The 16,388-nt window shown below is 41.2% G+C and overlaps 1 long non-coding RNA gene across 1 annotated transcript; it reads right to left on the reverse strand.

Annotated features, from left to right (window-relative positions):
* Positions 1-1,952: 1,952 nt before the first annotated feature.
* On the reverse strand, positions 1,953-6,212 carry LOC129046999 (uncharacterized). Its single transcript, XR_008508925.1, has 2 exons — positions 6,130-6,212; positions 1,953-3,116 (listed from the first exon to the last, which is right to left on the reverse strand). It is a non-coding gene; the product is annotated as an uncharacterized LOC129046999 (long non-coding RNA).
* Positions 6,213-16,388: the final 10,176 nt, after the last annotated feature.

Raw genomic sequence — 16,388 nt, forward strand, 5'->3', positions numbered from 1 at the left:
AAGCTCTCAATTTTCAAAGGTTATTACCACATTAAGTTTCGCTAGCAAATCTCTCCCTAAAAGTGGAATTGGACACTCAGGTGCATATAGAAATTCATGTGTTATAACTTTGTTCCCAAAACACAAATCTAGGGGTTGCAAGAATGGCTGTTTTTCCTCTTTCCCTGTAGCCCCGACTATTGTTGTTTCCTTGTCCCCAATTTGTCCTTGCAAATCATTCAATACTGAGTAAGTAGCTCCTGTATCTATTAGAAATTTGACCTCTTTATGTGCTAATTGTATATTTATGACAGGCTCTTGAACCTGTTTTACCGGTTCCTTGCCTAGTCAGCTGCTATACTCGCCCAAAACCATCTCCTTGGTAACCGGCTGGAACTGATTGCCCTGGTGAAACTGGTTGTTCAAGTCTGGACATTGTCTCTTCCAATGGCCCTCCTGCTTGCAATACGCACATTGATTTAGGTTTAACCCCTGCGTAACTGGTCTCCTACCTCGACCATTCCTGTTATGTCCCCTGAAATTTGGGTTCCCTTTTCCTTGTATTACTGCCAAAAGATTCTGCTGCTGCCTTTTATTAGCTTCTCTTTCACGATTGTAATATATCTTCCAGGCTACCTCAAGTAGCTTATCCAAATTCCTTAGTTCTTCCCCTTCTAATTTTTGCAATTTTCTACAAATATCGTCCTGGGACTGGCCCAAGAATATGAGAGCGTGCTGAACCTTTGCTTGTTCTGTGTCCATTTGGAGATCTGTATATTTTCTTGCTGCCTCCTTAAGCCTCTCCAAAAACACAGTGGGAGATTCTTTCTTTTCCTCCGAACTTCATATAGTTTAGACCAATTTATAGTTTTGGGCACAGCATTCTGAACTCCTATTTGGATCCACTCCTGATATTTCTGTAGTCTCCCCATATCGCAAAATAAATTAGGGTCCCAATTTGGATCCTCAATTGGGAAATTCTCATCTAAACTCCCTGTTACGAGTCCGTTTCTGATGTCCTCTCTTGCCCTTTCTTTGGCTGCCTTAAGTACCATCTCTTTCTCAGTAGAATCCATCAAAGTATCTAGTATTACTTGTATGTCATCAAAACTCAAGATTTTGAGTTTTTATAACCATTTTTAATACTCATGCCATTTTATCAGGATTTTCTCTATAAGTTCCGGCTGATTGTTTCCAAATAACTAAATCTGCAGGAGAGAAAGGCATTCTTACAAATACTGGCCCTTCCACTCCTACACCTTGTCGCAAGGGGGCAATTACAGTCCATTTTTGTCTGCTTATGTCTTTTCTATCCACAACTGGTGCAAGCTTTCTGGCTTTCCCCATAAATAGAAAAACAAATCAACATACGGAACCTCATCCCATTTTCCTTCTTGTTTACAAAACGACATTAACTGCGAACTAGTGTTATATTGCAGAGTACCGTATTTTGGCCATTTTTTGCCATTCTCCAAGGCATATCCTGGCCACCATGAATTACAATAATCAATCAACTTAGCTTTACGTAATTCTTCCCCAAAATTACCCTGTTTCCAATGTGCTAATAAGCACCCCAAGGGAGAAGTTTGCGGGATAGAGGTGTTGCCGCCCAAAATCCCTTTCAGTTTCTCCATTCCAAATATACCACAAATTACTGAACCCACAACGCTTTCGCGATTGTCTTATGGAACGGCACCTAGGCTTGTACCAGCAGGAATTTCTTTAGCCCAACCAAGCGTAGCTTTCGCTGCGTCTTATTGGCAGGCACCCAAACCAAAGTAAAAAGCACCTTACTTTTCTCCCGGGGACGTTGCAAACGGCAGAAGCGGTCGCGGCCGATCGAGCTCCCCAAGAAATCCCTTGGTGCCGGCTGGAGCGTGGTCGAGTCGCAAAACTCGCTTCAGCAGCACCCACAGGGTCCCATCTGGGTCGCCAAAATGTTAGCGTTCAAAAACACATAATCACATAAGCGATTATATGTGGTGCTTTTTATTAAGAGCTCTGGGAATCGGGGTAGTTTCCACCCAAATCTGATTCCAACTATACATTCGAGGTGAACGTGTTTTATACTCTATCGTTATATAACTTTCATGTTAATTATTAAACTTATATTGTTCTATTGTATACACAGATTTCAGCTAAACATAGCTTCTCATGGTTCCCCCCTTAAATTTCTAACATAGTTTCTCATGATTCTTCTTATGATTATACAATAATTATATTTAGTTACTAAACAATCACCACATCTAACAATTATATCATTTATCATACTGCTTACGCAGGTGCAGTGATCTGAGAAAACACAAAGCCTAACATTTTCAAAGTCTATCTTTAGCATTTTCCAGGGCTCCACTATCAGGATGGCAGGCCAAACTCTATCTCCACAAATGAAAAACATTCCCTGTGGTAATTGAAAAGAGATATTATTAAATGCAGATTGAACTAAAGAAGTATGATTACACAAAAAGGTCTTATTTTTATATGTAGCATAATAAGGAGAAACATCTATGACTTAAGCTTGATTTTTCCCTGGATAATTAAATTTGGCACAAAAGGGCATTTTTACAGAACTAAGGATCTCCAATTCTTGAGGTTCAAAAGATGACTTGGGATGGTGAGTAACCCACCAATCCCACACATCTACTGGGGACCAAAGATCCCATGTGGATGACCCTGCAAATGTACCTTGCATGGGTTCATCAACTTCTTTTGGGATTGGCCAAGCATCCACTGGCACACCATCCAAACAGGTGAAAAATGTTTTTTCCAGGGTTGTGTTGGACAGACCTGATACATTAGCTAAAGTCACCCAAACATTTATTCTAGGTTGGCTAATTGGCAAATCTGTACTACTAAAAGCAAGTAAAGTAAAAAGGCAAAAGCATACTTGATTGAGCCCCATATTTCCCTTAAGCTATTATCTAACAAAAATTCTATAACACTACTGATTCCCACATTTAAAAAGGAACCCAAAGTTCACAGTCTTCTGTGGGTGAAGCAAACGACATCAGGTGCAAGTTGGAATCCCTGAGTAATTCATGTCTGTGTCCCCACTTCTTTGGTTGTGGAGTGATCAGCGTTTTCTTGCACTAGATAGGATTTCACATCTCCTCCTGGAGTCCACTTGAATTCTGTACCTGTTGAAATACAAACAAATTCTTTTCCCCACGTTATTAGAGGAAATGGACCTTCAATTTGCCCTTGTGCTGTTGGAAAAATGTCTGAGAATTGACGGATCGGGTTCTGTAAAAGGACTGTTCGAAAATTATAAACTTACAAATCTTTACTCAATCTCATTTGTGGTGTTACCTGTGTCAACCCTCCCTTTTGTTGATCTAAAATATGTTTTAAAGAGCGATGTGTTCTTCCAACAATTGCTTGACCTGTGGGAGAGTATGGAATACCAAAAGTATGCTGAACACCTCAATCCATTAAAAATTCAGTCAATTTCTTGGCTGTGTATGCAGGGCTATTATCTGTTTTTATCTCTCGAGGCACCCCTAATGAAGCAAATGCTTGCAGAAAATGCTGACATACATGACTGGCTGTTTCCCCCGTATGTAGGGAGGTATAGACTGCACGTGAAAAAGTGTCCACTGACACATGGATGTTTTTAGGTTTCCCAAACGATGAGTATTTGGTGCTGTTTGCCATAATTCCAGGCTTTGCAATCCTTGAGGATTGACCACTCCTGTCAAAACAGGAGGTTGCACAAGCTGACAACTAGGGCAAGCACTTATAATTGCCTTTACCTGATCTCCAGAAAGATGGAATGTTCGCATAAGTGCTTATACATTTTGATGAAAAAAAGGCATGACTTAGTTTTACTTGTTCAAGGATGTTGGGCAGAGTACTAGCAACAGCCACTGTCAGTTCATCAGCTCTTGCATTACGTTCTGCTAGAAATTCTGGAAATCAGCTGTAGCAATTGGGAATTATTCAAATGTTATACACAATCAATAACACATGTGGAATTAGATAATTATTAAACACTATAACACTGAACTATCATCCCAGAATCTGCAACAGCTGATAAACTTCAAACCAGTGGAAGGTTGGATAATCATGTCCGGATAATGATTGTCCAAGCTCACTTTAAAAGTAGATTCAGCTGTCATATATAGAGGATCAAATTACCAAGCCAAAGCAACTTGAATATTATTTTGATGCAGAAAATATCTGGGTTTGTTGGCATCAAGCATCCCATTTAGATAGAACCAGGACCTGGCCACAGCCCAAGCTCTACCTGGAGGGGCTTACCTGAAATATTTTTAAAAAATAAGTCTTCTCATAATAGCAATTATAAGATGTTAGCAGAGAATAAAAAGAAGGATCCTGAAAACAATACGTGTCTTATAAGTGATCACATAAGATGGTAAAACAGATGAAATCTAGCTGAAATAAAAATACTCTATAAATCATTCTTATTCTAAAAAATCAATAAATTCACATTATGCAATATATCAACAGTAAGTGTTTAAGAAAGTTAAGACAACATCTTATAAACATTCATGTATCAAAAAGACAAAGCAAAAGCTTTAAACAATTTGATACCTATGACAATCACTATCTTTTGATGTTACCTCTGGAAAACAAAAACAGCAGAGACTGTAATGAAGAATAGAACTTTTGATGAAATTGATGACATAATGAACTGCATTTTCTTCCATTCACAAACAGGTGTATCAATGTTTCATCTCAGCTGTTTTGATCAGAGCTGTCTTATCTCTCTAAAAACTTAACTCCATATCTTAGAGTTTAAATAAATAGCTTTTAACAAAACTTAAAATGCTTTATATTAAACAACACAAACTTAGAATAAATGAGCTCTAATAACAAAGAATAATAATACTAACAGAATATCAAAATGGTAAAATATAACTTAAGAGTACTTAAACATAGTGAAATTTTACTTAATCTTATGAATACTTAACTTATCAAAGGTCATTATCTAGAAATGTTTTAACTTATTTCTATATTATTGACACAAAAGGTATTAAAAATCTAAGCAACCTATATTTAAAAGAAAACTATTTTGCTAAAGAAAATATAAATGAGATTTGATTTATGGATAACAATCTTTTTCTTGCTCTGATTATAATCTGAGCTGTCCCAGGCTTTGTTGCTGTGGTTTGGTGTTGGTCCTGGTGATTTGGTGTTGGTCCTACAAGAACAGTAAAGTTGAGAGCTCTTTTGCACTAAGAGGCCCCACTCAGAAAGAAGTGCTGGCCTTAGCCTGCTGCAATCCAGAGGAGCCCTTTGAGGTATTAAAAATCTCAGAGAAGTAATATCACAGTTCCCTCTCAACAACTCAAAAGCAAAAAAGCTCATTATTAGTCAATTGTGGTCTGTCACATCCTATATATTCTATTGATTCCAATACCTCCCTGCACCTCTCCCAGTGGTACTTCCCTCAGGGGGTACAATCCTGATGCTTGGCTTGGCTCCCATCCTCTGATCTGCTTTCCTCTCGTTGTGCTACTGTTTGTGGTATTTTGGCTAGGCCCATCAGGGGGTAGGGGAGGTAAGTGGTCTAACGGGTCCCATTCTTTATGTTCTGTTACCTTAAACACGTTCACCTTCGAGGGTGCGGTTTCCCCTTCCCAGCAAGCAGCGTAGTCACTCTCTTCCTAACTGAATGGCTTCTTAGTTCTTACATGCATGTTTAATGCCCGGCATATCCATCTCTTGCCTGATCCATATCTCGGCCAGTATACATGATCGCCCCTGATTTCCCTTCTGGTCCATTCTACCGTGCATTACTGAATCATTTTAAGCTTGTTCTTATCTCTGACGTTGGGGTTATATTTCCACCCGGTTAGTTTCCTACCAAGTGGGCTATCTGGGGGTATGCCCATTGGTACCTCCTCAGTCTCTGCTTCTTCCTTTGGGGATTTGCTACTCACCCATTAGCCCATCCTGACCAGCAGATCACAGGTTTTCCCCCACAGAGCCCGCCTTTCCAACCACAGGCCCTCCCAACAGAGCCTGCCTCCCCCAATCAGCCAACTACACACTCTCCCAGCAAGGCCCACCTCCCTAAGAAAGGAGAGGGAAAGGAGGAGAAGAAAGAAACCAGGAAAGGAGGAAGGAGGAGAGAGAAGAAAGAAAGAAAAGGAGAAAAAAGAAAAAAGGTAAAAAACCCTCTACCTTTCTTCCGAAAAACACCTACAATCCAAGGGGCTTCCCTCCCACGATCGCACTCTGCTCAGCTCAGCTTTGGTGGCTCTGCCCGCCCCGATTCGACTCAGTGGCCGCGGGTCCGCCCCCTGGCCCGCTGCGACTCAGCTCCATGGCCAGCCCGCCCCGACCCCCTTTGTCTCGGGGGTGCGTGAGCCGCCGTAACATGTGTAGTGTTACATCTACTCCTGGGCGACCCCTCAACCCCTCAGCGGTCACCCTGCTCCCCAGCCCGGTCTCGTCTGGCTCTGCAAATTATAGCACTGTCTGCACCCAGAAGCCGCTCCCACTCCGAGTCCCAACAAATCCTTCAATCTCATGCATCCCGCCGGCCACGGTGTCTCCGTCACGGGCCCCCAACCCCCCCCGCCTTTCTCACCCACACATCCCGCCCTGCTTCCATCCGTCCATTATCCTGAAGCTTCAACTGACCAGGACGGATCCGTATATATTACTGATGTGAAGCTCACGTTCATATATCGGAATTACGGAAATATGGTCTGGCCACAAAACAGTTATGAGGATGGTACTCAGCCCCCTTCCCCTTTTTTCTTTATCCAGTCTCCTGGTGTCTTCGGGCATTCAACCTGCAACAGCCGGTAGTCCTGGGAGAGTCCCATAGATTCTGCCAAATATGTGGCAGGGGGCACCTCTTTCGAAAACTCCTAGTACCACCAGGGCGAGGTGTAAATCCCGGACAAGAGCCCCATTGTGAGAAAGGATACTCAGTTTTAAAAAATTTAGAAGGTTTATTAAAACCTTATCAAAAATACAACAGAACACTGAATAGAGAAAATATTACAGCATTGGATGCAAAGGATTTTTCCCACCATGTGCTTGTCCACACAATGGAGGTTTTGCCTTTTAACCCTTTAGCCCCTCCCCAAGTTCTGTCCATCGACTCCTTCGTCACTGTCCAGTGGTAGAGTTTACTTCCTTAAACCTTCATTGGAGGTCATATGTTGCCATAGTAACAAGCCAAGCCTCCCAAATGTCTCAAACCCAGGCCACCTTCCCCCCCCCCCCCCGATAACAAAACAAGGTGGGGTAAAACATAACTGTAAGTCTATAAAACTTCTCCTAATGTATATACATGATATTTGCCTTTTAATTGTGAGAGTCAACCATCACATTACTCATCTATCACAACAATAAAGTTGGATTCTTTTGACCGTCTCACTTACTCCCCATCTCTCTCTTCATTGCCGATGTATATATATGCTGCACAGGGCATTGGCCACAAAAGCTAACAGGTTATACTATATTAAAGCAATGAAAAGTGATTACAAATTGTACTATATGAAAAATGTCATGATTAATAACAATTTGCAAAAACTAATACATAATAGCGAAACCCAATGACTACATAGTTTTTTATAACAAGTTTAAACCTTTATTCTCGCGCACATGCACAAGAACAACTACAGAAAACAACAGCCAGCATTTTGCCACACATGATGCTGCAGAGTGTGGATGAGGAGAGTTTTCAGTTAATGTGAAAAGTGCATGTTACATGATTGGTCTTTGCAGATATTAAAAGGAATACTATATGTGTTATGTTGTATTAATTAGTAGTACTGTATTTTTTAAGTAGTGTGGTAAATATAGTTTTAGGTTATAACATAATGTTAAAATAGAAACTATGCGATGTAAGATCTTTTTTTATCTGGCTCAAGAAAGGGATGAGATTGAGACAAATAGCGGATTTGTCTTTACAAGCAAGCTGTGGGTCTGCTGGTAGATAAAACTAGCACTGATAGATAAAAGAAACAATGGGAAGGATTCCACTGATTGATGAATGGAAAAAGATATTTCCCTTTACAAATAAACTTTAGGTTTGCTGATAAATGAAATTAGACATTGAAAGATGAAAGAAACAATGGGGAAGAAAAACCCCTAAATTCTGTAAGAATTAAAAATTAAAAGGGAGGGTTATACATTAGAGGGAAATCTTCGGTATCAGGCGTATCAGGAAGTCTGTACCTCTCAAGTACCTCAGCCAATGGGGGGAGAGAGAAGGGAAATGCAGCCAGGAAATTAGGATAAAAAGGGAGGCTGCATCCTCCAAAAATTTGAGAGACCCCAGGGGAATGCCCCATGGCCTCTCCCTTTATTCAAATAAAGTAAAAGGACTCCTTTGTCTCCTTTTTGGACATAAACCTCTGATGTTTGTGGATTAATTTTCCTAACAAGATAATAAATAAATTCTTTGCATAGAGATGTGATACATGTTATGGAATAATTCGTGCTTGTGTAAAATATACATGAAATAACTTGGGCTTGTACAAAAAATCTTTAAAGATTTAAAACCACAAGCCGCAGACGGGGAAAGGATTGCTTTACAAATTGCGAAACCACAGATGGCCAGTGGAGAGAAAGACCTAATTAGCAAACGAAAAGACATGGCTCTGTGCGGAGATGGGCCCTTTCCTGGGACAGTCCAGAAAACACCCAAGCGATGAATACTCAATAAGTATCTACTGAATACTCAATAAGTATCTACAATCAAGATAGAGTAGTCAAGGGCGTGCATCCCAATACCAGGTTCCCATAACTCGACATCAGCATTCATCGCTCCCCAGAAACGGTTTTGTCCAGCCCAGCACAGAAAAAAGGAAACTACATTAATATGTGAAGCGACAGAAGAATAGGAGAAACTATGCCCCAGGCGAAAAAACTGTATAAAACTAACCCGGCAGAGACAACATTCGTGAACAGAGGGGATCCGAAGAGGGGATCCGAAGCGGTAGAGTTCGGATCAGTGTTCACCCAGCGTGGATCCCAGGCTCGACGTTGTCCCTTTGATTGTGGCTATCGGAGACCAAATCTTAGTCTCAAAATAAAAACCTATTTTTTGATTATTAATTCGGCTTTATAATTTATTACCTATAACAGAGATAACAGCAACACAACACCTAAAGAATTATTGCCTCCTTATTGGAAAAGACCAAATTTTTTCCACCTCCTTCCAGACTTGAGGAGCCAACAAGATTAAGGGGGGGAAGTTGACAATAACCAGAGAACACCCTTTGTTTGAAAAGAATTTATGCATCATGTATGAGATATATGAATATGCAACAAGCTATTGCTTTTAAGGGTTAATCCTTAGTTAGCGGATGTGCATTTTTTTATTAAAGCATCCAAACGTTTGTAATTCTTTGCTTTTTTATTGTCCTTTATTGTCCTAACTCTGATTGTCCAAATTCTTATTTCTCTAATTTGTATGACTATTTTTATAACCATTTTATTACTATTAAACTTAAAATTTTAAAACAAGTGATTGGCATTTTTCACATTAAGAATAATGATTCAGCAGTCTTTAAATATCTCACCAAGCAGCAGGCAGTCTTTTTCATGTATCATAGCAGCTTCTCACATATTAAAGGCACTTCTCTGCTGCTAAGAAAATGGAAAGGAAAAACACTTTGAAGAGACAGATCTGAACAGAAATACTCAAAAGCTATCCAGAACAGTGTTTGGAAACAGAAGCCAGGAAAGACAGAAGAGCCACTGTTTGTTATGTACACTAACATAACTAGACCATAAGTAAATGGAAGCCAAGGCAGGACAAGAAGTGCTGTCACTTTCAGAAGGAGGAAGGTTATCATTGCATTAATTCTGTGTTTGGGACGAATACTCCTGAAAGAGGTGGCTTAAGTAATGGGCAACAAGTGGGTTAGCAGGGACTTTGTACTAAAGATTCATTCAGTGTGTTAATAAGCATGTAGGTTTCATACTGCTGATAACAGTGCAAAACCAACAACTTACCTGCTGCAAACGATGTCTGACGCACTGTCTAACAGCTGTAGAGCGGTCATCATCTGGATTTAGAGAATTGATTTTCACATCAAAAAAGGGTCTGCTTAGAGGCAGTGGGCTTTCAGAAGCTGTTAACAGAGCTGTTATGTGAAGCTGGTATTTTGTTGGGGGTTAGGATTTTTCCTTTTGCTTCCTTCTCTCATGGAATTTTGTCCCATCTGTTGCTAAGAAACAATAACTACTGATACTTAAGAGAACAAAAGATGTGGCTGGGAGGAGGAGGGAAGAGAAGGGTGCAGCTGGCTACTCTCTTTACCTGGGGGGTTTTCTTCTTGGAAGGGCAAAGATAGCGTGAGATTTTTGGCCAGGTGGTGAGAGGGCTTGGCTCCTCTTGCTCTCTAGCGGTCCGCATTGGAGGGGAGACAGGTTGCAGTTGCTGTGGGGAGAATTCGCCACCACTGCAAGGCTCTGTCTCCCACTGTCTTCTCCTACCATGAGTGAAGCTCTGCTCATAGGAGCAGCTGTTGCACTGGGACCTTATTAACATTCTACCTCACTAGAAAGGTCCCACCCTCACCATCTACTCGGGTGCCTCAGGGGAAACCCGGGAACCCCTTCCCCCTCTGAGGGAGCATCTCCTGGCTGTGTCTGGGAGCCAGGCTGCCACTGCCCAGCCCTGCTGCTTCTCTTCCACTGCTCCAGGTTTTTTGCTACACTGTAGCCTCGCACCCCCTGGCTGCCAGCACACCCCACAGCTCCTGCTACAGCTGCAGAGTTTCTGATATATTTCATTTGCTACTCTGGGATCTGCTCGTCCTTGCTGTCCCAGCCGCTGCTCCGAGGTTCCTGCTGCAGCCTGTTTTCGCCATCCAGCCCATCTGCCATTACCAAGGGAGATACAACTGAACTTGCGCCCCCTGCAGCCATGGGGGAATCAGCACACTCGCCCTGCCCAGCCAGGAAACCACCAGCGCCCGTGCTGGCTGTAACTGTAACTACACCAAAGGGGAAAGTGCCTGGCAGCTGAGGGAAAGCTGTGTTTGGGTTTCTGGTTTTGTTTGTTGTTGTTGCTGTTGTTGTTTGTTTGCCTTGTTATCCATATACATACTAGTAAAGAACTGTTATTACTATTTCCCATATCTTTGCCCGAAAACCCCTTAATTTCAAAGTTATAATAATTTGGAGGGGGGGGGGGTCACATTTTTTCCATTCCAAGGGAGGTTCCCACCTTCTTTGGCAGATGCCTGTCTTTCAAACCAAGACATATTTGGATCAAGAACTACAGAATAATCAGCTGGGGAGCCTTGCAAAATCTCTGCTGCTGCATGCACTACATGTGAACCACAAAGTGAGTCCACTTGCTGAAGGCACAAGTGACCTTGAAACATGCTCACTGATAACATGCTGTGTGAGTTCTCCCACTCCAAAATTAAGGCTCTCCCAGCACATTCATCAGTCTCAGTGTCTCCTCAGTAATGCCTGTAGTAGCCCTATCAAAGCCTGCTCAGTAGGCAAAAATGCCAAGGGTAATGGAACATTGCTGTCTGACTAGCTGTGGATTTTACTGCCTGCTTCTCTAGCAACCCCAAGGAGCCCAGGTTTGGCTGAGTGAATAATCACAGTGACATTCAGTAATCTGGGTTGCATATTTGATGCAAACACTCCAAAAAAAGTCACATAGCATAGTGTTAAAAATAGGTTAGAAGCTGTTGTAAAATAGTTGATAGATTGTTAAGCATGTACTGTTAGTTTGGCTATGGTAAAAGGGGTTAAAAGGGTAGTTATAAGAAATATGGTACTCAATGTACCATAATACACCTAAGTAAAGCACAATGAATTGCAGAAAAGGAAACAAACTCCACAACTTTGGTGAAAGTTGTAAAGTCGGTATGCTTATTACAGCACTGGATGCATGTGGGGATAGCTCCCCTTAAAAGGACGTGTACCTCTGGGAACTCCAGATCCCTTTTTATCTTCCTTACTAATTCATATGCATGAAATTGCACAACAGGTTCATACATATTCATTCACTGATTTCGAAGTTACACTTGCAGCTAGTTTTTTAATCAGAAAGCAAAAAAAGAACTCCTGGGTCACCTTGCCCTGTCTCCCACAGCCTCTCTGTCTCTCCTTATCTCTGTCCTTTGGTTGAAGCAGTTTCTTTGAACATAGGGGGTTTTTTGTGAGAACAGGCAGTCAGACTAAACAGCTATGTTCACAAGCTACAGACTTAATTCAAAGATGTACTTTTAACCTAAATTGGAATGGATTTCTACTCTGGATAATTTCCACTCTTTCTCAGCACCTCCCCCTGTGGTATTTGCTGGGTCCCCAGGATGAAGGAGGAATTGAGAATCTGACTCCATGTTTTTAGAAAGCTAATTTATTATTTTATGTACTTATATTATATTAAAGAATGCTATACTAAAACTATACTAAAGAATAGAGAAAGGATCCTTACAGAAGGCTTAACAAGATACTAATTAAAAACTCGTGACTGCTTCCAGCATCCCGACACAGCTGGACCGTGATTGGTCATTAAGTAAAAACAATTCACATGTTGGATAAACAATCTCCACACCACATTCCAAAGCAGCAAAACACAGGAGAAGCAATCAGAAAACTATTGTTTTCAATTTTCTCTGAAGCTTCTCAGCTTCCCAGGAGAAGAAATCCTGGCAAAGGTATTTTTCAGAAAATATGACAGTGACAACCCCCCAGCAAAATGAGCCAGCCTGGACAGAACTGTAATGGGCCAATCAAGTGCCTTAAACCTTCATGTAAATGAAGGATCCAAAAATAAACCAATTCAAAATGACAAAATCAGGATAAAAAGGGGCATCTGACCCACTGAATCTGTGCCGCTCCACCTGGAACACTGGGGACATTGCTGCTGAAGAAGACCCAGCACCGGCACTGCAGCATCCTCGACAGGAACACTCCTGCTTAGGTCACAGGCCCCCATGCTTTAGGCCTTCCTTATTTATTATAATAAATGCTGAAATCACTTTTAGTACTGGGAGTCTGATCCTATTTTTGACAATAGTTCTGAGGAACAGAAGTGCAAGGGGAGGACTCCTAGTGTCAGTGGCATTTGTACACAATGCAGAGGAGTGGTGCTTGACAGCCAAGAGAGATAAAGTAGTGGCACACCCAGCATCTTGTTATACCATAGAGGGAAGAACAGACATTAGACCAAGCTCTCAATTAAAACAAGCAACTCTTAGAAAGTGCCCTTCACCTCCTGGGAGAAGGGAGAGCTTTTCTGTCCATAAGGTGAAGAGAATATATGGTAGCCCTTATATCTTCTGAAATCATAAATGGATGTGAATACTTAAAGTATTTTTCCCAGCACTTTTTTAGTGAGCATACAGAAAACAGGGCTATCAGGGAGCTGCTGAGGAGTTTTGCAACTTAGTTTGGAGCTGAGAAAAATGTCAGACTGTAGGACATGTGCACAGGTCACCGGAAAATGAGATGCCCAGCCAGCAATGCAGTGAGAGGGAGGAAAATTTTCCCTCTAAATATGCTGATATTTGGGAGATGAGTGTTGGTTGATAATGATTTCAGGGTTTTTTTAAAGAGCAGCTTAGCAAAGTACATTCGCAGGCATTTTCAGTCTCTTTTCTAAGCTGGCCATTTCTAAAACAACACATAAGGAAGAACCATTCACACAACCAATAGTGCTGTGTCCTAACTGCGAGAAACGATGTTCACTTTTAAAATGTCAAAGATTTATTAAACTTTAACAAAAATACAATAGAAGACTGAATGAGGAAAAACTACAGCACTAAGAGTCTCTGTAATCAGTAGCCACATGCTCATCTACGAAATGAATGCTCTGCTTTTTATACTCTTGGCCCCTCCCAAAGTCTTGTCAGTCAACTCCTTCTCTGACGTCTATTGGTGGAGATCACTTTCTTACAATTTGATTGGAGGTCAGGTGTTGCCATGCCGTGCCTCCTATTAACAAGCTCTCCCTCCCCTAAATGCTCTGTCGAGTGACAATACAAGGGGAGAAGGGAAAGAGGACTATGGGGAGAACATATACAAATAACATAACTATACATCTATAAAACCTCTCTTAACATTACACATAATATTCATCTCTTAATTGTTAGTCAACCATCTCATTACCTATTTATAACACTAACCTTGGTATTTTCAGAGGTAGTCGTGACAAGACAGATGAGTGACCAAAAATTTCCATAAGCAAATTAGACAAGATTTAAGTCACATGTCAGATTTAAGCCCCCTGTGATTCCTATTCAGTCTACTGTGAAAAAGGCAAGACTGTCTGGCACATTTGAGTTCCAATGCAAGTTCTCTGAGCAGGAACTATTTGCTCTCCGGAGGAATGTCCAGGAATGCCAAGAAACAAAAAAAAAACACCCTCACATAAAGAAAACAAGAAAACAAAAGAGCAGTTTTCCAAGGTCTGATAATATTTTTTAAACTGGAGCCATCCAGCCAATGCATGAGACTCTACCATATTAAATGTGAGGTTTTATAATCAGTCTGTTCTCAGAATTTAATTTTTCCCTACTGAATGTGATACTTGACTGAAAAAAAAAAAAGAATAAGATTAAGCATCCCTGGATGTGAAAATCCACCCATTCTTTGTAATAAAAGGACTACAGACATACTTGAAGTGTTGCATACCCAAGAGATACCAAATGTGGGCTCCCAGTATGCAACAGAAACTACCAAAGCTGTTGCCAAAAATGTAGTGTTCTCCTCTCCACTCTTAAGGTTCTTACCTAGATGCTACTTTAACTCTTGTGTGAAAATCTGCTAAATAAGCATCTTAAAAGAGTCATCCCCTTTCTGTTGTTTGATATCATACTGACACCTTATATGAAAGATTTTCATTTCAACTTGAGGAACGTATGTCAAAGTGTGTCATTACAGCAGTCTGAGAGCTTTAAAGAGACTGGCCATGTACAATCAAATAAATATCAAACTAAAATGGGTTTTGTATTCAGGTGAAACAAAGACTAGTAATGCTCATGGCAGATGCTTGATACTTTATTTGAATAATTGACATAATTTAAAATTCAATTTACTACTGAAGTCGGGTAACATTTGTTTTAAAGTAAATATTTTCAAAATACCTGTAAAAAGGTTTGATTGGAAAAGATTAACTGTGGCTGGGAATCAGTACAAGATCCCCTTCACACCTGGCCTGATGACATAGCTGGTATTTCAGAAGCTGTCCTCCAACCCCCAGCCACATGTAGCTGACCTGAACAGCCTGTGGCAGCAGCAAAATGACCCTTGCAACAGGTTTTGCTGTATTGCTGGCAGAAGTCTGCAGTCTCCCCAGCATGGAGAGCTGCCTAGCTACATACGGTGCAGAAAGCTGCTGACACAGGCTCTAGGGTTGGCAACCTGCACTGACCAGGGGTATTCTAGCTGCTGTAGGAGACACAAGGCCAGCTGAAGAAAGCCTTGAGGCATGCTTCCATTTTCTGACAGACTGTAGGATCCCTAAACAAAGTCACCCTCAAAACAAGGCAACAACCACAGCAGCACACCTCAGCCCACCAAATCTCCAGCCTTATGCAGAGTGGGAGCTCTCAGCTGCCATGTGGATGATTGATGGCTCTTGAGCATCAGAACCGTTACCAAGCTCCTGCTGTCCAGAACCATCAGGAGGCAGCTCAGGGGGTCTCTGCCTCAAAGCACAACCACCAGGTTTGGCTCTGCCTCAACACTTCTCACAAGCCTTTCCACCAAGGCACCCAGACCTCAGTATCTGGCAGCAGCTAGCACAAGAAGGCAAAACAATGTCTGATAAAGTCACTAGTTGGAAGAAGGCTTTTAGAAAATATGTTTGGTATGGAGTTCTCACTATTTTAATATTTCCATGAAATATATGGAGGCCTGAGAACAAACAAATAATTGTAATTTGTGATCAGTGTCACATCTTGCATTAACTTTACATGTAAACTACCCTTTCCAAGGGTCAGGTAACCCTTTCCAAGGGTCAGGTAACATTTGTTGTATATGTCTTTAGGAAAAACAATATTGTTAGTTTTTGTTGGGATGGCTAATTAGCTATGCGGCATTGTTGCAAACATTGACTTGTAAGTATAAAAATGCAGACAATTAACATTTCTGGTTACAGCTGATTCATTAGTTACTGTGCAGCCCATTATTGCTTCTCTGGGTCCAAAGCTGGTTTTATTTGCTTACAAGAATCCAGGAATTTAGGTAGTTTTCACAGCTGTGCAGGTAGTGGACACTTTTCACTGCTGCTTGAATGTTTTTTTGTTCCATGTCTGGATACACACCTAGCTTTTGTCTAGTGAGGGTATGCTTTAACATTCAAGGTTATTAGAGGAAATCAAAACAACAGAACTGAAGCAATAAGAGTTATGCTTTTTATAAAGAGTTATGGTAGTGGTTCCCTTTCTGGCCTCTAGTTGCAAGCATGTCGCTATGCTCACTGCTGCCACACGGGGGCA

This window comes from Molothrus ater, chromosome W (genome assembly GCF_012460135.2).
Source record: "Molothrus ater isolate BHLD 08-10-18 breed brown headed cowbird chromosome W, BPBGC_Mater_1.1, whole genome shotgun sequence".
In the NCBI taxonomy this organism is placed as follows: Eukaryota; Metazoa; Chordata; class Aves; order Passeriformes; family Icteridae; genus Molothrus; species Molothrus ater.